The 27,415-nt window shown below is 48.8% G+C and overlaps 2 pseudogenes; one reads left to right on the top strand and one right to left on the bottom strand.

The window, feature by feature from the left end:
• The window catches only part of LOC147960096 (uncharacterized), a 107,155-nt pseudogene extending 90,680 nt beyond the window's left edge, over window positions 1-16,475 (top strand).
• Window positions 16,476-17,972: 1,497 nt separating this feature from the next.
• On the bottom strand, window positions 17,973-18,964 carry LOC125523292 (putative ascorbate-specific transmembrane electron transporter 2 pseudogene; annotated as a pseudogene).
• Between the last annotated feature and the right edge of the window lie 8,451 nt (window positions 18,965-27,415).

The raw sequence follows: 27,415 nt of genomic DNA, 5'->3' as shown, positions 1-27,415 counted from the left end.
AGTTGCCGGGCTGCACTTCTTCCCTCTCATCTCAGCCCAACCTCCTCTTCACAGCCCACCTAACCCCCACTCCGACCGGAGCCATCGGATCGCGATTGGAGGGTCCGAAACCCCTCCCCCCCTAAATCCCCTAACCCTAGCTCTTTTGCTATATATGGACACCCCCTTGTCCACTTCAGGCAACCTAGCCTCCCCCTACCCTCAGCCGCCACCTCCCACCTCGTTTTCAGCGCCGGCCGCCCCTACTCGACCACTTGGCGCCGTCCCTGAGGGTAGCAGCGGCTAGCGCCGCCGCTCCTGGCCATCCATGATGCGCCACGTCACCCCAGCTTCTCCACCACCGCCGCGGCCCGCGAAACCCACGGGAGGCCCGCCCCGGGTGGGATCTGGGCCTGACCCCGCTGACCACGCCCGCTCCCGCTCGAGCCTCGTGCCTCTCGACCCCGATCCGCACCGACCCCGCCGCCTCGCGCCTTGCCTCCTTCACCGCCGGCGAGCGACGCCGCCTCCTCGTCCGACGAGTCGCCGGACCACCAGGTCCCCGCCGTCGCCGCCTACCTTCCCTTCCCCATCATCTCGCTCTCACCCGAACCCTCACTCCCCTCCGCAGATCTCTGCCGCCTCTTGGGGTCACCGTTGTAGCTGCCGGAGCTCGCTGAGGCCATGGACGCCGTCGGTTCCGGGCTCCGTTTACTCCGCCATCGATGGATCCGAGGTGTCCCACCCCGGATCTGCCCGTTTTCCACACCTCCTCGCCGTTTCGGTCGCCCGGAAGCTTTGCGCCGCCTCGCCCCAACGTCGCTGGCGGCCAAGTACAGCGCCGCCTCGTCCTCTGCTTTGGGCTGGGAGGCGCTCACCGGTGTTCGTTGATCGCTTCAACCTACCACATGGGCCCCATGTCGCCAGCCAGCTCCAAGGCCCATTTCCCTGTAGCCCAATGTGAGCAACTCCCCTCAGCCCAATACAACTCAGATTCGGCCCAGCTATGTTTTTTTCTTGTCACTGGCGATTTTTTCATTTTTCAAAAGAGTGCAGTTTCAGAAAAGTCCCTCATGTTCATGCATATCCTAACTCACAAACCGTGCATCGGTTTAAAATGTTTTATATATGAAAAATGCTTAGAATTATGTGTACATTAATAATAGGCCACTTTCATGCATGTTAAAAATGTTTAAACATGTTGTTTGCTTTGTTTTGCTATATTGCCATGCTAAAATGCTTTAATTCATAACTAAATAACCGTAGCTCCAAACTTAACAAACTTTATATGTAAATGGGGTAGAACAATGCATAGGTTAACATGGTGCCTTTACTTTGCATGTTTAACAACTCTAAAATATGGTTTATGGAAGAACAGTACCAAATCTAATATATGCACATGAGGATTTTCCGGAATTGTTGTTGGTTATTTCTGGCCTCATTTAAACTTGACTAGATAGTTAGTTTAATTATGCTTCACTTCTTGCCATGTTAATCAACATTTAACATTGTTGGGTACATAAATGAGATTGAACTAAATAACTTGAATGTGGTGTTCCGTCAATATGCAACTCGTTGCATATTGAGCTCCACTTAATTTGTAGGTTTGTGCACTTTGCCATGCCATGTTTCATTGAACCGGACATGCATCATACTTGTTTGCGCATCGTGCCATGTTTATCTGATGGTTGTTTACTATGTTGCTTGCTTCTTTCTGGGTTGCTTCTCATGTTAGCTTCGGTTTCATTCCGGAGTAGTGAGGATTCGTTCAACTTCGTCTGTTTGTCTTCTTCATGGACTCGTTCTTCTTCCTTGCGGGATCTCACGCAAGATGACCATACCCTCGAAATCACTTATATCTATGCATGCTAGTTGTTCGTTCTGTCGCTATGTTGCGCTACCTACCACTTGTTGTATCTTGCCTCACATTTTGCCATGTCAAGCCTCTAACCCACCTTCCTAGCAAACCATTGTTTGGCTAAGTTACCGCTTTTGCTCAGCCCCTCTTATAGCGTTGCCAGTTGCAGGTGAAGTTGAAGTTTGTTCCATGTTGGAACATGGATATGTTGGGATATCACAATATCTCTTATTTAATTAATGCATCTATATACTTGGTAAAGGGTGGAAGACTCGTCCTTATGCCTGGTGTTTTGTTCCACTCTTCCCGCCCTAGTTTTCGTCATACCGGTGTTATGTTCCTTGATTTTGCGTCCCTTACGCGGTTGGGTGTTATGGGAACCCCTTAACAGTTCGCTTTGAATAAAACTCCTCCAGCAAGGCCCAACCTTGGTTTTACATTTGCCTAACAACCTTTTACCCTTCCTTTGGGTCGGCCAACCCAAGGGTCATCTTTCTTTTAACCCCCCCCCCCCCACCCCAGGGCCACCCCAGGGCCACTGCTTCTCTAAGTGTTGGTCCGAACTGAGTAGACTGCGGGGCCACCTCGGGGAAACTTGAGGTTTGGTTTTACTCGTAGGATGTCTCATACGGTGTTGCCCTGAGAACGAGATATGTGCAGCTCCTATCTTGATTGTCGGCACATCGGGCGGCTTTGCTGGTCTTGTTTTACCATTGTTGAAATGTCTTGTAACCGGGATTCCGAGACTGATCGGGTCTTTTTGGGAGAAGGAATATCCTTCGTTGACCATGAGAGCTTGTGATGGGCTAAGTTGGGACACGCCTACAGGGTTTGAACTTTCGAAAGCCGTGCCCGCGGTTATGTGGCAGATGGGAATTTGTTAATGTCCGGTTGTAGAGAACTTGACACTTAACTTAACTAAAATACATCAACCGCGTGTGTAGCCGTGATGGTCTCTTTTCGGTGGAGTCCAGGAAGTGAACATGGTCTTGTGTTATGCTTGAACGTAAGTAGCTTTCAGGATCACTTCTTGATCACTTCTAGTTCACGACCGTTGCGTTGCTTCTTTTCTTGCTCTTATTTGCGTATATTAGCCACCATATATGCTTAGTGCTTGCTGCAGCTCCACCTCATTACCCTATCCTACCCATAAGCTTAAATAGTCTTGATCTCGTGGGTGTGAGATTGTTGAGTCCTCGTGACTCATAGATACTTCCAAACAGTTGCAGGTGCCGATGACACCAATACAGGTGACACAAATGAGCTCAAGTGGGAGCTCGGTCGATGAAGATCTTGTTCGTTGTGTTGTTTCGTTTCCTGTTGATCAGTAGTGGAGCCCAGTTGGGATGATTGGGGATCTAGCATTTGGGGTTGTCTTCTTTTATTTTGGTTCCATAGTCGGACCTTGATTGTATGTTGGTTGATGTATGATTTACTTATGTATTGTGTGAAGTGGCAATTGTAAGCCAGCTCTTTATCCCTTTCTTATTCAGTACATGGGATTGTGTGAAGATTACCCCTCTTGCGACAAACCTACCATGCGGCTATGCCTCTAAGTCGTGCCCCGACACGTGGGAGATATAGCCGCATTGTGGGTGTTACATATATGGTGGCTAACATACGCGAATAAAAGCGAGAAGAGAAGCGACGCACGGTCGAGAAGCTAGAAGTGATCAAGAAGTGATCCTGAAAGCTACTTACGTTCAAGCATAACACAAGACCGTGTTATCTTCCCGGACTCCGCCGAAAAGAGACCATCACGGCTACACACGCGGTTGATTCATTTTAATTAAGTTAAGTGTCAAGTTCTCTACAACCGGATATTAATAGATTCCCATCTGCCACATAACCGTGGGCACGGCTCTTGAAAGTTTATACCCTACAGGGGTGTCCTAACTTAGCCCATCACAAGCTCTCACGGTCAACAAAGGATATTCCTTCTCCCGAGAAGACCCGATCTGTCTCGGAATCCCGGTTACAAGACATTTCGACAATGGTAAAACAAGACCAGCAAAGCCGCCCGATGTGTCGACAATCCCGATAGGAGCTGCACATATCTTGTTCTCAGGTTAACACCGGATAGGTCAAGCTACGAGTAAAACCAGCCCTCAAGTTGGCCCGAGGTGGCCCCGCAGGTTGCCCGGTTCGGGCCAACACTTAGAGAAGCACTGGCCCGAGGGGGTTAAAATAAAGATGACCCTCGGGAGCACGACTCCCAAGGGAAAAGTATAGGTGGTGGTGAGGCAAATGCTAAAACCAAGGTTGGGCCTTGCTGGAGGAGTTTTATTCAAAGCGAACTGTCAAGGGGTTCCCATAACACCCAACCGCGTAAGGAACGCAAAATGAAGGAACATAACACCAGTATGACGGAAACTAGGGCGACAAGAGTGTAACAAAACACCAGGCATAAGGCCGAGCCTTCCACACTTTACCAAGTATATAGATGCATTAATTAATATAAGAGATATTGTGATATCCCAACATATCCATGTTCCAACATGGAACAAACTTCAGCTTCACCTGCAACTAGCAACGCTATAAGAGGGGCTGAGCAAAAGCAGTAACATAGCCAAACAACGGTTTGCTAGGAAGGTGGGTTAGAGGCTTGACATGGCAATATGGGAGGCATGATATAACAAGTGGTAGGTACCGCGACATAGCAATAGAATGAACAACTAGCAAGCAAAGATAGAAGTGATTTTGAGGGTATGGTCATCTTGCCTGAAATCCCGCAAGGAAGAAGAACGAGTCCATGAAGGAGACAAACGGACGTAGTCGAACGCATCCTCACAACTTCGGAATGAAACCGAAGCTAATCGAGAGAATAAACCTGGAAAGAAGCAAACAGCATGGTAAACAACCATCACATAAACACGGCATGATGCACAACCAAGTATGATGCAGGTCCGGTTTAATGAGGCATGTCATGGCAAAGTGCAACAATCAATACTGCAAATTAAGTGGAGCTCAATATGCAATGAGTTGCATATTGACGAAACATCACATTCGATTATTTAGTTCACTCCCGGTTATGTACCCAACAATATTAAATGTTGATTAACATGGAAATAGGTGAAGCATATGAAAACTACCTATCTAGACAAGTTTAAATGAGGCCGGAACAACAGACAACAAGTCCGGAGAATCCCCATATGCAAATTATGGATTTGGTACTGTTCTGCCCTAAACATAATTTTAGAGTTGTTAAAAATACAAGATTAAAGCACCATGTTAAACTAGGCATTTTTCTACCCCATTTACATATAAAGTTTATTAAATTTGGAGCTACGGTTATTTAGTTATGAATTAAATCATTTTAGCATGGCATTGGAGCAAATTAAAGCAAACATCATTTAAACATTTCAAACATGCATGAAAGTTGGAAATTATTAATCTACATAAAATTCTAAGCATTTTACATATAAAGTTTGTTTAAATCCGATGCATGGTTGCGAGGTTATTATATGCATGAACTAGAGGAACTAAACTGTAAAACAGTTATTCCCTGGATAATAGACAAAACCACAGCGTGAAAAAAAACAACACGGGCCGAAATAGCTAGGCTATCCCAACAGGAGGGGGGAAAGGAGGGGCGCAGGGCAACCCACCATGGGTCAAGGCCCGCTGGATCTGGCAAAGAGGAGCTGGCAGGCTGCGAAGGGGCGCGCTGGGCCTGGAGGCGCGGATCTGGCCCAAGGGGAGGTGAAGCAGGTCAACGGAGCAGAAGATCGGGAAGGCCGCGCTCCGCCTCGGAGTAGGAAGACGGTGGCGGCCTAGCACGGCTCCGGCGAGGTCCAGGGCGCGGGACGGCTAGGGAGGCAGATCCGCAGTGGTGGAGACCGGATCCGGGCGTGGGGTGCCCGTTCCCGGCATTGGGCGGCACCGGCGACGACGTCCGCACGCGGTGGCGGTGGTTCCTGCAGGGCGGCGGTACTGGTCTGGAGCACAGAGAGAGAAACGGAGGGAGAAGAAAGGAGAGGGGCGCAGGGCACTGGCCTGGGTCGAGGGTGCTCGTCGGCGGCGAGGCTCCGGTGGCCGGCGAGTGCAGGACGGCGGCGATGAAGATCGGGCGATGTCCGATCCAGGCAAGGGAGGTTGGAGGGGCTCGGGACGAGCGGGGTCCGGCGGCGGGCCACTTCGGGCCGTGCAGGCTGCGGCCGGGCCTGGAGGGCCGCGGTGCGGTTGAGGGCTCGGGGAGGCGACGCGGCGGCTTGGCACTGGCCACGGGCGCCGCTGTGTGGTGGCGCAACCAATGGCTACGCGCCAAGTGGAGGGGACGAGGTGGAGGGCACCGAAAAACAAGGAGGCTGGCGGCGGCGTCTGGTTTGGATGGCACGGGAAACGATGGAGGTGAGGAATGACCAGATTTGGAAGGGGGGGTTCTATTTATAGGAGGGGAGGCTAGGGTTTGTGGTGGTAGGAGGGGTTTCAGGGCCCTTCGATAACAATTGGACGGCTCCGGATGTGAGGAGGGTTAGGTTGGGCCTGGCGGTGAGTGGTAGTGGGTTGTGTAGACAGTCTAGGGAGGAAAGAGAGGGAAAGCCCGGCAACAGTTTTCGGAGACCGAAAACATCCGACGTTAGACCGGCTATAATGCCGCTATAGTTAACCGTTGGGGCGTCAAACGGACTACAAATGCGATGAAACTTGGCAGGCGGCCTACTGACAACATAATAACACCGCATGCCAACTTTCAACCCATTCTGAGAACATTTTCCGGCCACTTATAATATAATATTTCAGACATGCCGCGTGCGAGTGTGACTGGGCTCAGAACGCACAACGGAAAGAACTGGGAAACCCGGATAGATGCAAGTTTTGAAAACATGCAGAAGCAATGCGGATGATGACATGGCAATATGCAACACGCAAGCGAAAGACAAGGCAACAACAGCGAATAACTGGAAGGCACCTGGCGCAACGGTCTCAGGGCGTCACAACAACCCACCCGGCTTCCAGAGAACAAATCAAGGCCATGTTTGTTTGCACTTTTGCTTCTGCTTTTGCAGCTTTTCTACTTTGGCAAAAAAACCACAAAAGCTCCTGAATAGTGGGTTTTTTGCTTCGGCTTTTGGCTTATGAATCAATATTGTTATATGATGGTATAAGCCAAAAGCCGAAGCAAAAAAGCACCTGTTTAGGAGCTTTTTGGCCAAAGTGGAAAAGCTGCAAGAGTAGAAGCAAAAGCCCAAACAAATAGGGCCTAAGATCATGATGGTCACGACACAAATATATGGTTATAAGCATAAGTCCTCTTACCCATGCCTATTTTTATTATAAGTGTTTCCAGTGTCAGCTTGATTTACAATCCGGTCAAAAGCTAGAATTCAATTCTCTAGAAAAAGCTTGTTTGAGACCCTAACTTAAAGGGCACCGTCTTCTCGTGGGTTCTATAACTCAGCGTAACCTCTGGGGAAAAAAGCAAGAATCATTTCTACTCCATTTCCAGACCACTAAAGGAAGTAATTAGATGTCAACCAAACCCAAATGACTAATTACAATGTTGAATTGTAGCATTTCAGACATTTTCCCACCAGGTTTACTTTTGTCATCAGGATTCCTAATAAGATTGAAATCACCAACCAACAACCATTCAACATCATCTCAGATCTCAACCTCATCTAACTAGTTCAAGAATTCAAGTTTCTTATCCTCTGACATGGAGCATAAATATTAGTAAGGGTCCAATAACTTCCACAGTTAATAGATTGGAGACACACAAAGACATCAAAATGATGTTGAAAATTAGTTCTCCTTTAAAGTGAGCGGAGGTCCATACGACCAAAATACCTCCAGGTCTACTAATGGATGGAGTGAAAGCAAAGGAATCAAACATGGGGGGACATGATTTCCTGATAAAATTGATGTCAATGGACTCTTTCTTTGTTTCCTGAAAGCAGAAAATGGAACAACCAATTTCAAAAATATTGTTCTGGATGTTTAAGCACTTATTAGGTGAATTCAAACCTCTTATGTTCTAGTTTAAAACTTCCCACGATTGCTTGATAATTGATAAAACCAAGTTAGGAAAGATCATCCACAATAGGCTACAAGCACCTGGCCAATTCCCACAGGGAAGGCCCAAGTGGCAACTTAAAGGAATTTATAACTCCCTAGAGAGGAGCAGGTGAAGACAATGAAAGTCCAAAACCTAGTGCCTATATATATGAGCCTGGAAAGGACCATGTTAAAGGCAACCTTAATAAAGTACCGGTAAGATAACAGGTCCACATAAAAGATACCATAATGAACACCGTAACATAGTTGGTAGATCAAAATAAAACACCTGGGCACACACACACACCCGACTAGGCCGAACAAACCAACCCGACAAGAAGCGCATGATGAGCCTCGCGCACGGGCTTCCCGGTCTCACCCGAGTGAAGCAGCCTGACACGCGGCGAAGGGTGCTGCCAGACGGACCATGCCTTTCCCTTCACGCACGGGGCAACATTTTGGCGTGACGAAGCCCGCCATAGAGAGGTGGCCCCAGTTGCGCCCATGGCCCACCTGTCATGGACCCCTGAGGAAAACTAGCCAAGTGTGGGGCAGCCGCGAAGATCAGACAGTGTGGAGCACGCCAGCCGGGTGCACGTGGGCGTCTTGGTCTCGCCCGAGCAACTCAGTCCGACAGGGGGCGAGCTGAGAGTCAGACCCACTCAACCATCATGTGTTGGGCAACATGCGAAACAATGTACGTGGGCCCATAGAAAAACCCACACATAGAGGTGGCCCGGTCACACATGCGACCCACCCGTCATGGGCCCCTGAGGCAAGTCGTCTGGGTGCAAGGCGCCCGCGCAGATTGGATGGGTCACAAAGCCGTAGGGAGCCAGTCGTGTGAGGCTAGCGTGCAACCGACAACGCGGAGCGGGCATTCTCAACCGCAGAGGCTTACTGATGAGGACATCTCTTCTATTGTTACACCCGCCGCAACTCCTACATCAGTTATTCCACTTGGTCCTATTACTAGAGCGCGTGCGAGATAAATTAATGGCCAGGTACTATCGCTTCTTCGTACATATGATTTAACTAATAAGAATATAATATTACACTCATGTTTGGATTTGCTTGTACTTGAGAATAAAGGAAAGATTAAAGATGAAGACAATATGGGTTCAGATCAAATGGAGCAACGCTCTTGCATGCATGTCACATGTCCTATCCACCAAGCATGTCACGTACGCATGCATGAAGTGCACCAGGACAAGAGACTTGGATTAATGGCCCAACATTACCACGTGGGTGGGCCCTAGAGCTTTCGGCCAAGCCGCCAGGTGCTTGCCGCAAAGTCTATGAAGACCAGCCACGTACGGCCTCGAGCAGTCCGATTTGTGGACAACAGATACCGCCTTCGACCGGAAGCAACAGTTAATAAATAGCTATTATAGTTTAGGGTTTAGACTCGGGTTTTATTGTATTGTCTAGCCATCGCTACAATTCGCATCTACGAGACGTGTAGGACTACCGCCTTGTCAGATCCACAGTGGAACCCCAACTTTCCATCTAGTTCGTGTGCTCAGTTTATTATCCGCAATTTCAGTTGCAATTCACCTTTGTTCTTGCCGGTTCTTCGGTTGCTTGCAGGAACTTGAACCTCGTTGTTCAGGTTGATCGTGCCTACGGCAAGGTCAATAACCATCGGAGATTGGTTTAGCGATTGTCGAGGCGTATCGTCGGGTACGGTATAGCCGGATCGTCAAGGTCAAAATCCACCAAATCGATAATTATCCCCACTCTCATCGAAAGATCGGGCCACCGTCACATCAAGTGGTATCAGTTTTCAGGTTCATCGGTGAGAGATTTACAGTTTTCATAGTTTAGTTTATTTTTCTGTCCTATAAACCCACGAAAAAGCCCAAAAAAAATTAGATTAGTTCATCCATTACACCTACCTTTTTAGCCTTTAGCAATTTTTGCATCTAGTATTTGCGTAGTTGAATTTTTGGTTGCATACATCCTAGAATTCGTGCTGGTTTAGATTAGTTTGAGAGAAAATTTGTCTACTAGATCTAACCTTGTTTTTGTCCACCATATTTTCCGCCACAACTTTCGTTAAAAAAAATCAAAGCAAGTTTGCATCGGATTGTTTATAGTTTTGCCTATCCTTGCGTGCAATCCGAAGTCGCGTCTGTTTACAAAAAATCATTTGTTGTCCGCTGTTTTCTGCGCGTACACACACAGCGGTCTAATCTCGCGCAGTCGCCCAGACATCAGCCAGCGGGCGTCTGTCCATCCACGCGCTATACACACACACACGCAGGTCATCAGACAACTCCTCTCTTGTGTCTGCCTCCACGCGCAATACACCATACATCCAGTGTACCAATATTTGTCACCTTGCGTCGTTGTTAGCTTTTGCATGCAGCTCAATTAGCACAAGTTACAACACTGGCATTTACTTTCTCTTAGCCTCATCTTGGTGTACGTAATTTCTGCTAGTAACCGGCTTGAAAAAGAAAAAGAAAAAAAAGTGAAGCAAAAGAAAAAAAAAAGAAAAGACAAAAAAGACAAAAAAAGAAAAAAAAGGTTGCAACTTTCAGGCCGGCTAGCACTTTTGGTGCAATCTCTTTTGACGTTCAGAATTGTTCCTCTGCTATACACGTGATACTTGTTGGACATTTTCTTTTGTCGCTCTTGGTCATCATACGCTACGTTTACACCTCACTTATATCTAGCTAATTAGAGTTGTCTCAAATTTTTCATCGGTTTCCACTCACGTGACTCAGTATCTAGGCTTAGATTGTTTTCTCTCTTACTAGTCGACCGCCAGCACTAGTTAGGAGTTTGAGCAATTATTCAGCTTGCATTACTTTTTGCTTAATTGTGCCACATATTGTGAGTTGAGGAAACCTTCACCAAGCTCCACTTCCTATATCGTATCTTGTTCGGTCCCTTGGTAATCGCTATATCAATCTTTTGATCACTTTTGACATCGCCAACGGCCGACAACCACTGCAGCACGGTAAGAACTGGTAAGAGCTTGGTAATTGCTCGAGAGTTGAGAGACATTTTCCACCACCTCACTATAGTTACTGTAGGAGCAATATACTTGTGATTGTGTTCTTGTTCCGTCCTAACCATGGCAGGTGACGAAGACAACATGGAAGCCACGGTGGCACGCCTTGAGGAGGATGTGCATGCATACACCGAGCAGTTCACATCGTTCGAGGGCGCACTTGATAAGCGTCTCAAGTCGATCGAGGATAGCAATGAGACGTTCACCCAAACACTTGCATCTATTATGAAACGTCTTGATGCCCAGGATGCCCGTCTAGGTGCCGCCTCCACTTCCACTCCGCATCTTCCAGCCACCAACACAGGTCTGCAACGAGCTCGTCGGGTCCTCCCAGGAGACCCAGGGCACCCTCTTTCATACACCGATGCCGTCGACCAGCCCCGTCCTCGCAACGCCAACTCGATAGCCGACGACATCCAAGATGACAACTATGATGGTGATTCTAAGGATCCTGATGCAGTTAATGATAACAATGATCGTGATCATCGTCGACTACGCAATAATCAACAAGGTATGGGACGACACCAGCGTCCTCAGGTACGTGGCCATGACGATTCTTTGGGTAGAATTAAATTTGTCATGCCTCCTTTTGATGGGAAATATGATCCAGATGTTTATCTTGACTGGGAATTACTAGTTGATCAAAAATTTGCTTGCCATGATTTTCCTGATGATAAAAGAGTTAGGGCTGCAACTAGTGAGTTTAGTGATTTTGCTTCTGTTTGGTGGAGAGCACATTGTCGTAAACATCCTAATAATATTCTACCACTTGGGAAGCTTTGAAATTAGTAATGCGTCACCGTTTTGTTCCTGGATATTATGAACGTGACTTGCTAAATAAACTACAACGCTTGAACCAAGGATCTAAATCTGTGGAAGACTATTATCAAGAATTGCAAATGGGCATGTTACGTTGTGGTTTAGTTGAGACTGAGGAAGCCGCTATGGCTAGGTTCTTGGGTGGATTGAATAGAGAAATTTATGACATACTTGCTTATAAAGATTATCATTCAATGACCCGTTTATTCCATCTTGCTATACATGCTGAACATGAAGTGCAGGGTCGTTCCAGACTGCGTCCTAATTTTTCTGCAGGTCGTACTTCCACATGGGCGTCGCGCACTCCTGCTGCCCCGTCCACTCGCACCTCTACAACAGCACCTGCAACCTCTCGACTGGGGCCTTCTTCATCAACTTCAGCATCACACACTTCGGCACCACTGAAAAGTACTACACAAATTCCAACAAAAAGTTCATCCTCATCGTCCGCTTCCTCCAAAAGAACAAAGGATATCCAATGCCACACTTGCAAGGGATTTGGCCATGTCATGAAGGAGTGTCCTAATAAGCGTGTATTGATCATTCGTGAAGACGGCGAGTACGACTCTGCTAGTGATTTTGATGAAGACACATATGCCTTGCTTGCTACACATGAAGACGATGACACAAGACCAGAGCAAGAGGAAGAACATGTGACCGCTGACGACGCCGATAAGTACATGAGTCTTATATCACATCGTGTACTTAGTGCTCAGATTGTCAAAGCAAAGAAGGATCAACGTCACAACCTCTTCCACATCAAAGGAGTCGTCAAGGAGCGTTCCGTTCGCATAATCATTGATGGAGGGAGTTGTAACAATTTAGCAAGCATTGACATGGTGGAGAAGCTCTCCCTACCTTCGCGACAACATCCACAACCATACTACATTCAATGGTTTAATGATGGTGGAAAGGTAAAGGTAACATGCATGGTGAGAGTTCCTTTTTCTTTAGGTTCATACCATGACACTATTGATTGCGATATTGTGCCTATGCAAGCTTGTTCTATGTTACTAGGAAGGCCATGGCAATATGATAAACAATGTTTACATGATGGTAGAACTAATCAGTACACTCTCACACATAAAGGAAAGAAAATCATTCTACACCCTATGTCTCCTGAGAAAATTTTAAAAGATGATCTTGCTAGGGCTAGTAGAAACACAAATATTGAGCGTACTCAATCTGAAAATCAGAAAGTTGTTGATGAGTTAGAACAATTTAATAAGCTGCACAAATCTGATCCTAGCACATCTAAAGAAATTAAATTGAAAGGTGTATCTTTCTTAGCTACACGTGCTGAAATTTTTGAGTTAGATGCTCATACTGATGAATGTTATGCTCTTATTTGCAAAGAAGTTTTGTTTTCATTTGAGGATATGCCTTCTTCTTTGCCTCCTGTTGTCGCTAACCTTTTGCAGGAGTATCATGATGTTTTCCCAAAGGAAGTACCACCGGGGCTGCCACCTATGAGAGGAATTGAACATCAAATTGACTTGATCCCTGGCGCCTCATTACCCAACCGTGCGCCGTACCGGACTAATCCAGAGGAGACTAAGGAGATTCAGCGACAAGTTCACGAACTACTTGAAAAAGGTTACATTCGTGAATCCCTTAGTCCATGTGCTGTACCAATTTTACTTGTTCCTAAAAAAGACGGTACTTCACGTATGTGTGTTGATTGTAGAGCCATCAATAATATTACAATTCGATATCGTCATCCTATTCCTAGATTAGATGACATGCTTGATGAACTCAGTGGCTCAGTTGTGTTTTCTAAAGTGGACTTGCGTAGTGGCTACCATCAAATTCATATGAAACTAGGTGATAATGGAAAACTGCTTTCAAAACTAAATTTGGTTTATATGAGTGGTTAGTTATGCCTTTTGGATTGACTAATGCACCTAGTACTTTCATGAGACTAATGAATGAAGTTTTGCGAGCTTTTATTGGACGATTTGTGGTAGTATATTTCGATGATATTTTGATTTATAGCAAGTCACTAGAGGAACACTTAGACCATTTGCGTGCTGTTTTTTCTGCTCTGCGTGCTGCACGTTTATTTGGTAATATCGAGAAGTGCACTTTTTGCACGGATCGGGTCGCTTTTCTTGGCTATGTTGTGATAGCGCAGGGAATTGAAGTTGATAAAGCCAAGGTTGAAGCGATCCAGAGTTGGCCGACCCCTAACTCGGTCACACAGGTACGAAGTTTTCTCGGACTTGCTGGGTTCTACCGGCGGTTCGTGAAGGATTTTAGCACCATCGCAGCACCGCTCAATGAACTCACAAAGAAAAATGTGCCATTTGTTTGGAGCGACGCACAAGAGGAAGCCTTCACTATTCTTAAAGATAAGCTTACACACACCCCTTCGCTGCAATTACCTGATTTCAATAAGATGTTTGAATTAGAATGTGATGCTAGCGGCATTGGTTTAGGTGGTGTTCTATTGCAAGAAGGCAAACCGGTAGCATACTTTAGTGAAAAACTCAGTGGGCCTAGTCTGAATTATTCAACATATGATAAAGAACTTTATGCACTAGTTCGGACTTTGGAGACATGGCAACATTATTTATGGCCTAAGGAGTTTGTTATACATTCTGATCATGAATCACTCAAGCATATTAGAAGTCAAAGCAAACTGAACCGTAGACATGCAAAATGGGTTGAATTTATTGAATCTTTTCCTTATGTTATTAAGCACAAGAAAGGGAAGGAGAATGTTATTGCCGATGCATTGTCTAGACGCTATACCATGTTATCACAACTTGACTTCAAAAATTTTGGACTTGAAACTATAAAAGAGCAATACGCTAATGATGTCGATTTTAAAGATATATTGCTCAATTGCAGAGAGGGTAGAACTTGGAACAAGTTCGTCATTAATGACGGATTTGTTTTTCGCGCTAACAAGCTATGCATCCCAGATAGCTCTATTCGTCTTTTGCTGTTACAGGAGGCGCATGGAGGAGGACTTATGGGACATTTTGGCGTCAAGAAGACAGAAGACATCCTTGCTAGTCATTTCTTCTGGCCAAAAATGAGAAGGGATGTGGAGAGATGTGTTGCACGCTGCACGACATGCCAAAAAGCTAAGTCACGATTGAACCCACATGGTTTATATATGCCTCTTCCTGTTCCTAGCACTCCTTGAGAAGATATATCTATGGACTTTGTATTAGGACTGCCTAGAACACGACGGGGGAGAGATAGTATATTTGTTGTTGTCGATAGATTCTCTAAGATGGCACATTTTATACCTTGTCATAAAAGTGATGATGCTACTCACATTGCTGATTTGTTCTTTCGCGAAGTAGTTCGTTTACATGGTGTGCCAAATACAATTGTTTCTGATCGTGACACAAAATTCCTTAGCCACTTTTGGAGGGTGTTCTGGACAAAATTGGGGACTAAGCTTTTATTTAGTACTACATGTCATCCTCAAACTGATGGTCAAACTGAAGTGGTTAATCGTACATTGTCTACTATGCTTAGGGCTATTTTGAAGAAGAACTTAAAAATGTGGGAAGAATGTCTACCACATGTAGAGTTTGCTTATAATCGTCCCGTTCATTCCACCACAAAATTATGCCCTTTTGAGATTGTTTATGGATTTATACCTCCTGCACCAATTGATTTATTACCTATTCCATCTTCGGAGAAGGTAAACCTTGATGCTAAAGAACGTGCTGAATTAGTATTAAAAATGCATGAGATGACTAAGAAAAATATTGAACGCATGAATGCCAAATATAAACTTGCTGGTAGTCAGGGAAGGAAAAGTGTTGTTTTTGAACCAGGTGATTTAGTATGGTTGCATTTGCGAAAAGACCGTTTCCCTAATTTACGAAAGTCAAAATTAATGCCTCGTGCGGATGGACCTTTTAAAGTGCTTGAAAAAATTAACGAGAATGCATATAAGCTTGATTTACCTGCAGAATTTCGGGTTAGTCCCACATTTAATGTTGCAGATTTAAAGCCTTATTTGGGTGATGACGACGAGGTACCGTCGAGGACGACTTCGATTCAAGAAGGGGGGGATGATGAGGACATATCTTCTATTGTTACACCCGCCGCAACTCCTACATCAGTTATTCCACTTGGTCCTATTACTAGAGCGCGGGCGAGACAAATTAATGGCCAGGTACTATCGCTTCTTCGTACATATGATTTAACTAATAAGAATATAATATTACACTCATGTTTGGATTTGCTTGTACTTGAGAATAAAGGAAAGATTAAAGATGAAGACAATATGGGTTCAGATCAAATGGAGCAACGCTCTTGCATGCATGTCACACGTCCTATCCACCAAGCATGTCACGTACGCATGCATGAAGTGCACCAGGACAAGAGACTTGGATTAATGGCCCAACATTACCACGTGGGTGGGCCCTAGAGCTTTCGGCCAGGCCGCCAGGTGCTTGCCGCAAAGTCTATGAAGACCAGCCACGTACGGCCTCGAGCAGTCCGATTTGTGGACAACAGATACCGCCTTCGACCGGAAGCAGCAGTTAATAAATAGCTATTATAGTTTAGGGTTTAGACTCGGATTTTATTGTATTGTCTAGCCATCGCTACAATTCACATCTACGAGACGTGTAGGACTACCGCCTTGTCAGATCCACAGTGGAACCCCAACTTTCCATCTAGTTCGTGTGCTCAGTTTATTATCCACAATTTCAGTTGCAATTCACCTTTGTTCTTGCCGGTTCTTCGGTTGCTTGCAGGAATTTGAACCTCGTTGTTCAGGTTGATCGTGCCTACGGCAAGGTCAATAACCATCGGAGATTGGTTTAGCGATTGTCGAGGCGTATCGTCGGGTACGGTATAGCCGGATCGTCAAGGTCAAAATCCACCAAATCGATAATTATCCCCACTCTCATCGAAAGATCGGGCCACTGTCACATCACTTGCAGAAGGCAGGTAATCCAGCATATAGTAATGAAGCTGTCACCTGCCTCTCTAGTCAGAAATCAAATGGAAGCCAAGGTTCCTCGTGTTGATCTAAAAATAGATGGAATGAAACACCTAGGGGTCTGGGGATTACATCAACTCATATCATGAAACAAATTATCTGTATCCTCCAAAAAAGGGAACACTCCCGTGCAGCTCCTCTAGCTACACCGGGTCGACGAACTCCGGCTGCTGCCGGTTCACTCCTCTCCTTCCTCCTCCCTCGCTGCCGCCAAAGGGTGTGGCCAGGTGAAGCCTGGTTGGCGGAGGCGGCGAGTGCCGGCGTCTTCGACTAGGAAGTGGCGCAAGCCAGACGTCATGGCGTGTTGGTTCTCCGGCGCGCGGTGGAAGGTGCGGTGATGGGCCGCAGGCGGTGGCGATGGATCCAGGGATGGCATGCCCGAATCCTCTCCCCACAGGCGAAGGCTCCTCTTGTTAGGTCTGGTTGGATGGGTTCGGGCCATGTGCCCGGATTTGTTTCACCTGACACGTCTGTTCCTTTTCTGTTGGTGGACATCTCTGACGAGCGCTTCTGCCTCCTGCTCTCCTGGTTCAAGGAACTATCACGGAGGAGAAATTCTTTGCCCGGATCTGCCGGCACAAATTGTGTGACGACGTCTACGGACACCGCTAACCTCCTTGTAGGGCATCGTCATGGTGATGGTCCCATCGAGCTCTGAGGGAAACCTCAAGTTTGGCTTGCCGGACTAGACAGTGATAGCATGTGGCTTCGTCTACCTCTTTGGAGACACTATTTTGGAGCTCATATCTGCCGGAGAGATCGCGAAGGCGTAGCGGCTTTGGATCACCGCATAGACTCGCCGAGAAGGGTCATTTGCTCCAAGGGAAACTTGGATCTGATTCTCCCGGGTCGGATGATGGTAGCGTCTGGCGTCACACCCCCTCTCGGGGGGCATCCTTCTTGTTGCAAGTGTTGGCTGGAGGGGTCCAGAGGTGGAGCGGCGTCGTACGTACCGTGTCGACACCAGTGGGTCTCGTCAGAATGGTACAATGGAGTCTCGGGGCGAATGCGTCTTGATGGACGAGTGCAGGGCGGTGGTGTTGTTTGGCACTGTGGCGGTGTCGACAGTTGACCGGCCTGGCGAGGATGATGCGGATCTTTTCTTAAAGATGGGTCAGCGGTACAATGGTGGTGTTGGAAGCGTGTGTAGGCGGTGTACGCTTTGGCTCTGCTGCACCGGGTGTTTACTCTTGATACACCGTGCGGGCGGATCGACGGTGACCCCGGCTCTAAATAGTGAGGCGTAAGGGCACGAGGCTGGGGCTTGCTCCCTTTTTCAAAAAAAAAAAATCTGTATGCTCCAAATATGCATCTCTATGTGAAAACACAACACATATTGACTGTTTTATTTAAAGTTTGTACAGGAGCACCAACACGTATACGTAGGATCGATCGATAAGCAGGTGCATAGCATAGCGTTGTGATAATCACAAATAAGCTCGATCGATGGATGATCACATGGCGGTGTATCTGGTGGAGTCGGCGTTGACGGTGGCGATCACGACGGCGATGCCGAGGAGGAGCACGATGACGGCGGTGAAGTTGACGAGCAGCGCCTCGGCGCCGTACTTGCCGACGAGGCGCGCGGACTGCAGGAAGGTGAGCTTCTCGAGGAAGCCGAGCTGCGCGTTGCCCACGGCGAGCGCGAAGACGAGGAGCCCCAGCACGGCGTGCCACGGCACCGCGGACCGCCTGGTCTCCGGCGCGGCGCCAGGGAAGAAGAAGGCGAGGAAGCCGGCGAGCCACTGGAGCGCGTAGAGCGTGATGGTGGCGATGCCGACCCAGGCGTGCAGCGAGTAGAGGTTGGGGATGGCGGCCTCGGCGTGGAACTTGAAGACCGCGTAGACGCCGACGAAGCCGACGGCGAGCCCCGCGGCGTGCAGCGCCAGGTGCGCCTTCTTCCTGGCGTCCCGGCTGACGGAGGCCGGGAAGGTGCGGTAGGCGAGGATGGCCTCCCCGGCGATGACGACGAGGCCGATGAGCATGAGCGGCGGGTGGACGTTGAAGATGCGCTGCTTGTCGCTGGAGCGGAAGGCAAGGCCGCCGCGGAATCCGATGCACCAGAACAGCACCAGCGCCGTGGCCGCCACCGCCAGCACGTGCACCACCAGCGTCCGCAGGCCGGCCGCCCTGCTGGCCGGCGGTGTTGTCCCCGCCTTCATGGTTCTTGCCTGGCTAGGTGCTGATCTCGTTGCTCGGAGGACTGACAGTTCGTTGCTCCGTAACAGAATGGCACTGAAACGGCGGGCAGAGGTGCATGTAGATGTAGTAGAGCAAGGTTGGATCCATGGCCAACTAGCGGTTACATTTATATGGACGTAGTTGCTCTCGCCGCCGCAGCCACGCACGGGCACGAGGCCATTCCACACGGATCCGATCGATCTTTTCTAGCTGGACTGCTTTGTTTTCTCTTGATTTTTCGGCATGTGTCACGGTCATTCGCCCGGGTAAGGCAGTCGGGCAATTACTGATGGAACGACTGATTTAGCCTAATCACAGTCGCGTCAAGTCGTCTTGCCAACATCATATTGATGGTGTTCGAGAGAAAAAGATCATCATAATCATGCATGGTACACTGCACTGAGCGTGTGCTATACGCTCACCACCATATTCCTGCATGGTACACTGCACCGAGCGTGTGCTACACGCTCTAATTAAGCTCGGGCATGAATGTATTCTTTTTGTTATTTTTGTGTTTTTGTACAGCCATGCCATGATGAATACTAGATCGGCTGTTTCCTCAGGACAAAAAAGCTCAGTCAAGCTAGATAGAAGGTTCCGTAGGTTGATCCGGCGAAGTAGACAGTTGTCTGTATGTGACCGGCAGGTTGATTCATCGATCGAGTCAGAGATATCTCCATCTCCAGACGATTGCACTTGATCAAGATCGATGTGGAAGCTAGATGCATCCACGCCTGTATACCTCCATCCTTCGAGCGGACCGTGACCATTTCCGAATTTCCTCGACTCGCCCTGGCGGGCAGGCAATCCACGATAGCAATGGGAAGCAGGCCGGCCATGGGTGCGTTGGCTGTTTGCCCTGGCCATTGTACGTCGTCCATGCGCCAAGTTGATTTTCTTCTTCTTTTGCCACTAGTCAATAATGGGCTTTCGATCAATATATACAGGCACATTATATAATTCCTACATGAAAATTCATTTGCGAAAGACCTCCATTCAAACATGAGAAAAGCTTCTCAAGGCCTCATACTCCTCACCGCCCAAGCATGGGAAAAACATTAGGTGCTATCGTTGCCGGGAGAAGGGCCATCTTGCGGAGATCTACAGAAAAGAGCCGGTTAGTGCTGCTGGTGATGAAGCTATGTATCTAGGGTAGGGGCATGGACCTGTCTAAACTGACCTACCCAAGGACATCTCCAGAAGAAATCATTTTTCAATCGACTTAGAGGTGTTCCACTCGACAGACTCAAAGATAGTCGACCAAGAAGCAACCACTCGACCAAGACCAAGCCACACGACAGTCGGGAGACCTAAAGGCACTCCGCATGCTAACGGTCGGTTATTAAGTAGCTTTTATGGTCATCATAGCACTTTATTACTAATCAGTAACGCCCTGCCTTAATGTATATTGAACCCTTTGTAACATGGGCTGGCTGGGGTCCTGGCGCACTCTATATAAGCCACCCCCTCCTCCGATACAAGGGTTCGCACCCCTGTAACTCATACACGCATAATCCAGTCGACCGCCTCCGGGCTCCGAGACGTAGGGCTATTACTTCCTCCGAGAAGGGCCTGAACTCGTAAACCTTGCGTGCTTACAACTTCTCCATAGCTAAGATCTTGCCTCTCCATACTTACCCCCCTACATCATTGTCAGACTTAGAACCACGACAGTTGGCGCCCACCGTGGGGCAGGTGTTTTAGCGTTTTGTTGGAGGAGTTGCGATCCTTTCCAACCCAAATCATCATGGTTTTCGGCGGAGCTTTGGTGGAGGGCTGCGAGATTCGTCTCGGCGTGCTCACGTTCATCGCCGACGACTCCGCTTGGCTTCAGGAGGCTCCGCTCGACGTGGACGCACTCCCTGTCCGCGGGGCAACGCACTTTAGCGCGTGCGTCCGCGGCGTTCTCCTGCGGCAACCGTCGACCCCCTACCGGTCGGCTCCTGTGTTGTCCTCTCTCCCTGTTTCCCGCCGGCGCAAGCGCTCCGGTCGGTCGAGACTTCAGCGGTGGGTGAGACACGCGGTGGCACGCCAGTCGGCCACCCCTCAAGTCGCGGCGATCGAGCCCGACGAATCCCTCTACGGCCTGTTCGACCTGTCGACTGGCTCCGCAGAGACCGCATCCGAGTGCGACAACAGCGATCCGGCGGCGGAGGTTCTGATGGTCGATGGACCGCCCAGTCCTCCCGGTTTTCCCCGCACCGACGAAGGCGCGGGTGGAGGCGACCCGTCGCGTCCCCATGAGGAGTATCTTCCCGAGCCTCTCACGTCGCTGCAGAGGGAAGAACTTCGCCGCCGGAACATGGATGCACTGCACACTCCTATCGTTGGAGAAACCCCCGAGGCTCGTGCCTTGGAAGACGCGCGCCTGGCAAACTTGGCCGAGCGCACTCGACTGGAGAACCTCCAGCGAGCACTCAACAAGCGTGCGCGACAACGGGTTCCCGAATCCAGTTGACGTCAGCTCTTCCCGCCCCCGTAGGTATATCGAACTCCGATTCAGAATTTAGCAGCTGCGGCCCGTATAGCGGAGTCGATTCAGCCTTCCCAGTCGGAGGCTGGCAGAGGCTTGCTGCAGGTCAGAGCGTTACTCCGGGCAGCAGGAGACCAGAATTCTGCTGTTTCTCAGTCGCGGAATAGGATTCACAGCAGATCCGTTGCCGCGGACACAGTCCAGTCGGCTCACAGCCCGAGATCGCCCCCGAGGCGTGAGGGACGTGGAGACTGGTGTGACCAGTATGGGAACCATGAGCAGTATGATCACCGAGTCGATCATGACGGTCGACGTCGAGTGCCCACGCCTCCCCCGAGGAGCGGGTCGTATGTGCCTCGCCAGCAGGATGACAGGCGCCCTCATAGTGGTGGGCGAAGGATTCCAGTCGACCCCAGAGGGCCAGGCTTTGATGCGAGATCCATTCTCGTCCAAGGTTTGGTCGACAGGAACGGGGCTCACCGAGAAGGTCACGACAGAGATGCACCTACCAGCAGCAGAGTACATGTTTCGGGGCCAGAGTGCTTTAGTAGAGCCATCAGGGCCGCTGTGATTCCTCCCAACTTCAGGTTGGCGACTGGAGTCAGTAAGTTCACTAGCGAGTCCAAGCCCGATACTTGGCTTGAGGACTACCGAGTGGCCGTCCAGATTGGCGGCGGCAATGATGAAGTGGCCATGAAGCACCTGCCTCTCATGTTGGAGGGCTCGGCCAGAGCGTGGCTGAACCAGTTAGCGCCTAGCAGCATTTACACTTGGGAAGATCTCTCCCGAGTGTTCGTCACCACATTTGAAGGCACATGCAAGCGACCAGCAGGGCTGACGGAACTGCGGTCTTGCGTGCAGAAGCCGAATGAAACTTTGAGGGATTACATCCAGAGGTGGATCACGTTACATCACTCGGTGGAGAATGTGCCTGACCACCAAGCAGTTTGTGCCTTCAAGGAAGGAGTCAAGTACAAAGAACTGAATTTGAAATTTGGTCGAACCGGAGATATGTCCCTGAATCGTATGATGGAGATTGCCACCAAGTACGCTAATGGTGAAGATGAGGATCGACTCAGGAGTGGCAAGCTCAAGTCAGTCGACCAAGAAACCGGAGGAAATTCCAATCGGAAACAGAAGCGGAAAGCCGAGCCAGCGGCTCCCGGGGAAGCCTTGGCTTTAACCCAAGGAAAGTTTAAAGGGAAACCTAAAGGACCTTGGAACCCCAAAAAGGTTAAAGACCAGGACGGAAATGATGTGTTGGACTTACCATGTCTCATCCACACAAAGAAAGATGAAGACGGTAATTTCATTTACCCGAAACATACCACTCGACAGTGTCGACTCTTGATCCAGCAGTTCCAGGGCAAGCAGCCCAAAGGTAAGGAAAAGGAGTCGGACAAGGTCGAGGAAAAATAAGACAGTGACGACTGATACCCTCAGGTCAATTCCACTCTGATGATTTTTGCCGATGTTGAAAGCAAAAGTCGACTGAAAGTTATTAACCGAGAGGTGAATATGGTTGCTCCGGCGACACCTAGTTAGCTGAAATGGTCTCAGACGGCCATAACATTCGACCAGTCCGACCACCCAACGCACATCGCCACCCCTGGGGGGCAAGCTTTGGTGATCGACCCAGTTGTTGAAGGCACTCGACTGACCAAAGTCCTGATGGATGGTGACAGTGGTTTGAACATATTGTATGATGAGATGTTGAAAGGGATGGGCATTCCGATGTCCAGACTCTGTGCCAGCAACATGAGTTTCCATGGAGTCATTCCTGGGAAGAAGGCTGAATCACTCGGCCAGATTGCTCTTGATGTGGTTTTCGGTGATTCCAAAAATTACCGCAAAGAAAAGTTGACATTCGAAGTTGTAGACTTCCAGAGTGCCTACCACGCTATTTTGGGAAGGCCGGCTTATGCACGCTTCATGACCCGACCATGTTAAGTGTACCTCAAATTGAAGATGCCTGGCCCCAAAGGTGTGATCGCTATTACGGGCAATCGGAAGAAAGCGGAAGAATGTTTTCAGAAAGGTTCGAAGATCGTTGATGCTCAGATGGCAGTGGTGGAGTTGCAGGAATACGAGAAGACTTCAGACCCGAGTGATTTGTTGCGAGCCAAGAAGCCCGCTACAGAGTCAGCTTTTCAGTCGACTGGCGATACGAAGACAGCTCACATCCACCCGACCGACCCCAGCGCTGCTCCAACTCATATCTCGACAACACTCGACTCTAAATAGGAAGAAGCGCTCATCCAGTTCCTCTGTGAGAACTGGGACATTTTCGCATGGAAGCCCTCTGACATGCTGGGTGTTCCCAGGGAGCTGGCTGAGCACCGCCTAAGAGTCGACTCAAAAGTAAAACCTGTCAAGGAACATCTCCGACGGTCCGCCGTCCAGAAGAGAAAGGCCATTAGCGAAGATGTGGCTCGGCTCTTAGCGGCGGAGTTCATCCGAGAAATCTACCACTCCGGGTGGCTCGCCAATGTTGTCATGGTCCCCAAGAAGGACAAGTCACTTCGCATGGGCATTGACTTTAAACATATCAATCGGGCCTGCCCGAAAGATCATTTTCCTCTCCCCCGCATCGACCAGATAGTCGACTCGACTGCGGGATGTGAGCGACTGTCTTTTTTAGACGCCTATTCCGGGTACCATCAGATCCGTCTGTATGGGCCTGACGAGATCAAAACAGCTTTCATCACTCCATTCGGGTGCTTCTGTTATGTTACCATGCCATTCGGCCTCAAGAATGCCGGAGCCACATTCATGAGGATGATTCAGGAGTGTTTGCTCACCCAAATCAGTCGGAATGTGGAGGCGTACATGGATGATATTGTGGTCAAGTCAAGGAAGGGTTCCGACCTGCTGACTGACCTTGCTGAAACCTTTGCCAACCTCAGAAGGTTTGATATCAAGCTTAATTCATCAAAATGCACATTCGGGGTTCCTGGTGGAAAGTTACTCGGTTTTCTCGTTTCCGAACGGGGAATCGACGCCAATCCAGAAAAAGTCGGTACTATACTCCGAATGAAAAGTCCTGTGCGAGTGCACGATGTTCAGAAGCTTACTGGTTGCTTGGCCGCCCTAAGTCGATTCATATCTCGTCTCGGTGAAAAAGCATTGCCTCTTTACCGATTGATGAAGAAGTCTGACAAGTTCGAGTGGACTCCTGAAGCTGATGCAGCGTTCGCAGAGCTCAAAGCTCTGCTCTCCGCCCAGCCGGTGCTTGCTGCCCCAATCAGCAAGGAGCCTTTGCTGCTTTACATTGCAGCCACAGGACAAGTCATCAGTAAGGTACTTACGGTCGAGCGGTAAGAAGAAGGGAAAACATTCAAAGTTCAGCACCCAGTGTATTATATTTCTGAAGTCTTGACCCCATCGAAGCAAAGATATCCTCATTATCAGAAGCTCGTATATGGGATTTATATGACCACAAAGAAAGTTGCCCACTAATTCTCTGATCATTCCATTACAGTCGTCAGCGACGCTCCGTTGTCAGAGATCTTGCATAACAGGGACGCAACTGGTCGAGTGGCAAAATGGGCGATTGAACTCCTTCCTCTAGATATCAAGTTTGAGGCAAAGAAAGCTATCAAGTCCCAGGCAATCGCGGATTTCGTCGCCGAGTGGATTGAACAGCAACTGCCGACTCAGGTTCACTCGGAGCATTGGACCATGTTCTTTGACGGTTCCAAGATGCTAAATGGTTCCGGCGCCGGAGTGGTGTTGGTCTCCCCCAGAGGAGATAAACTCAGATATGTTCTTCAAATCCACTTTGATTCCTCTAACAACGAGGCAGAATACGAAGCACTTTTATATGGATTGCGCATGGCCATTTCACTCGGCGTCCGTCGCCTCATGGTCTATGGCGACTCAGATTTGGTGGTTAATCAGGTGATGAAGGAATGGGATGTCAGAAGTCCAGCCATGACTGGTTATTGCAATGCAGTGAGAAAGCTGGAGAAGAAATTCGAGGGGTTAGAGCTTCATCACATACCCCGACTGAAAAATCAAGCAGCTGATGATCTGGCAAAAATAGGTTCCAAAAGAGAGGCCATTCCCAGCAATGTGTTTTTGGAACACATCCACACACCATCAGTTCAGGAGGATCCTTTCACTGAAGAGGCCCCGCAGCCAAAAAGTGCCACGGATCCGACTGAAGTTGAAATTCCAGCTGTGGTCGACCTGATCATGGAAGTCTTGGTCATCACTCCCGTCTGGACAGTACCGTACATCACGTACATCCTAAGGAAAGAACTCCCAGAGGACGAAGAAGAGGCTCGACAGATCGTCCGTCGATCCAAGGCCTTTACAGTCATAAAAGGACAGTTATATAGAGAAAGCGCGACTGGGGTCAGCCAGAAGTGTATTACACCGGAAGAAGGTCAGATGATCCTTGATGATATCCACTCGGGGACCTATGGTCATCATGCGTCCTCTCGGACCATTGTGGCTAAAGCATACCGAGCGGGATTCTACTGGCCAAGAGCCAATGAAATGGCAAAAGAGATAGTCGACAAATGTGAAGGATGTCAGTATTACTCCAATATGTCGCACAAGCCTGCGTCAGCCCTGAAAACCATTCCACTCGTCTGGCCCTTCGCTGTTTGGGGGCTAGACATGGTTGGACCACTGAGAACGGGCAGGAGCAGCTTCACTCATGTGCTAGTAGCAGTCGACAAGTTCACCAAATGGATTGAAGCCAAACCTATCAAGAATCTTGATGCTTGCACTGCTATCAGTTTTGTTAGAGGGTTGATATTCATATATGGAGTTCCGCACAGCATCATCACTGACAATGGGTCAAACTTCGATTCTGACAAATTCAGGGCCTTTTGTGCCTCTCAGGTTACTCGGGTCGACTATACTTCGGTCGCTCATCCCCAGTCGAATGGGCAAGCAGAAAGGGCAAACGACCTAATTCTCAAAGGACTGAAACCCCGATTGATGCGCGATCTCAAGCATGCAGCAGATGCATGGGTCGATGAGCTTCCATCAGTCCTTTGGGGATTGAGGACAACCCCAAACCGATCGACCGGAAGAACCCCATTCTTTCTGGTCTACGGAGCCGAGGTAGTCTTGCCGAGTGACCTGCTTCACAACGCTCCCCGAGTCGAGCTCTACTCTGAAGATGAAGCAGAACAAGCCCGGCAGGACGCAGTCGACCTCCTGGAAGAAGAAAGAGAAATGGCCATGATCCGATAGACCATCTATCAGCAAGACTTGCGTCGATTCCATGCCAGAAACGTGAAGAGTCGAGCCTTCCAAGAAGGAGACTTAGTCCTCCGAGTGGATCAGCAGAAACCACACAAACTCGCTCCTACTTGGGAAGGCTCCTTCATAGTCACCAGAGTCCTCCACAATGGAGAATACCACCTCTACAATGTCGATCGCCAGATTGATGAGCCGCGAGCCTGGAATGCGGAGCTCCTCCGCCCCTTTTATACTTGAATTCTCACTCGGATGAGATGTAATAAGAAAAACTCCTGTAGTTTATTTATCAAAGACAAGAGCATTATAATTGTCCCAGTGATTATTATTGTTTTTGTTTGCGTGAGAAATCCCCCAGTGGGTGGCTTAGCAGCGAATCCGCTTCGCCTAAGTTTGTAAAAACAATTTCCTACCGAGTGGCGAGCCAGCCTCCCACTCGGAGGCTTAGCTGCGAATCCGTTTCGCCTAAGTATTTAAAAAATCCTACCGAGTGGAGAGCAACCCTCCCACTCGGAGGCTTAGCTGCAGTCCAGTACTCGCCTAAGTTCTCTCACTTGGAGACTTAGCTGCAGTCCGGCACTCGCCTAAGTTTGAAAAAATCCTACCGAGTGGAGAGCAATCCTCCCACTCGGGGGCTTAGCTGCAGTCCAGTACTCGCCTAAGTTCTCTCACTTGGAGACTTAGCTGCAGTCCGACACTCGCCTAAGTTTGAAAAAGTCCTACCGAGTGGAGAGCAGTCCTCCCACTCGGGGTCTTAGCTGCAGTCCAGTACTCGCCTAAGTTCTCTCACTTGAGGACCTAGCTGCAGTCAGGTACTCGCCTAAGTTTGAAAAAATCCTACCGAGTGGAGAGCAGTCCTCCCACTCGGGGGCTTAGCTGCAGTCCAGTACT

The sequence above is a fragment of the Triticum urartu genome, chromosome 7A, assembly GCF_056163025.1.
Source record: "Triticum urartu cultivar PI428250 chromosome 7A, HENAU_Tu73, whole genome shotgun sequence".
Lineage (NCBI taxonomy): Eukaryota > Viridiplantae > Streptophyta > Magnoliopsida > Poales > Poaceae > Triticum > Triticum urartu.
Note: the sequence above shows the minus strand (reverse complement) of the source record. Positions and strands in the feature narration are given on the sequence as shown.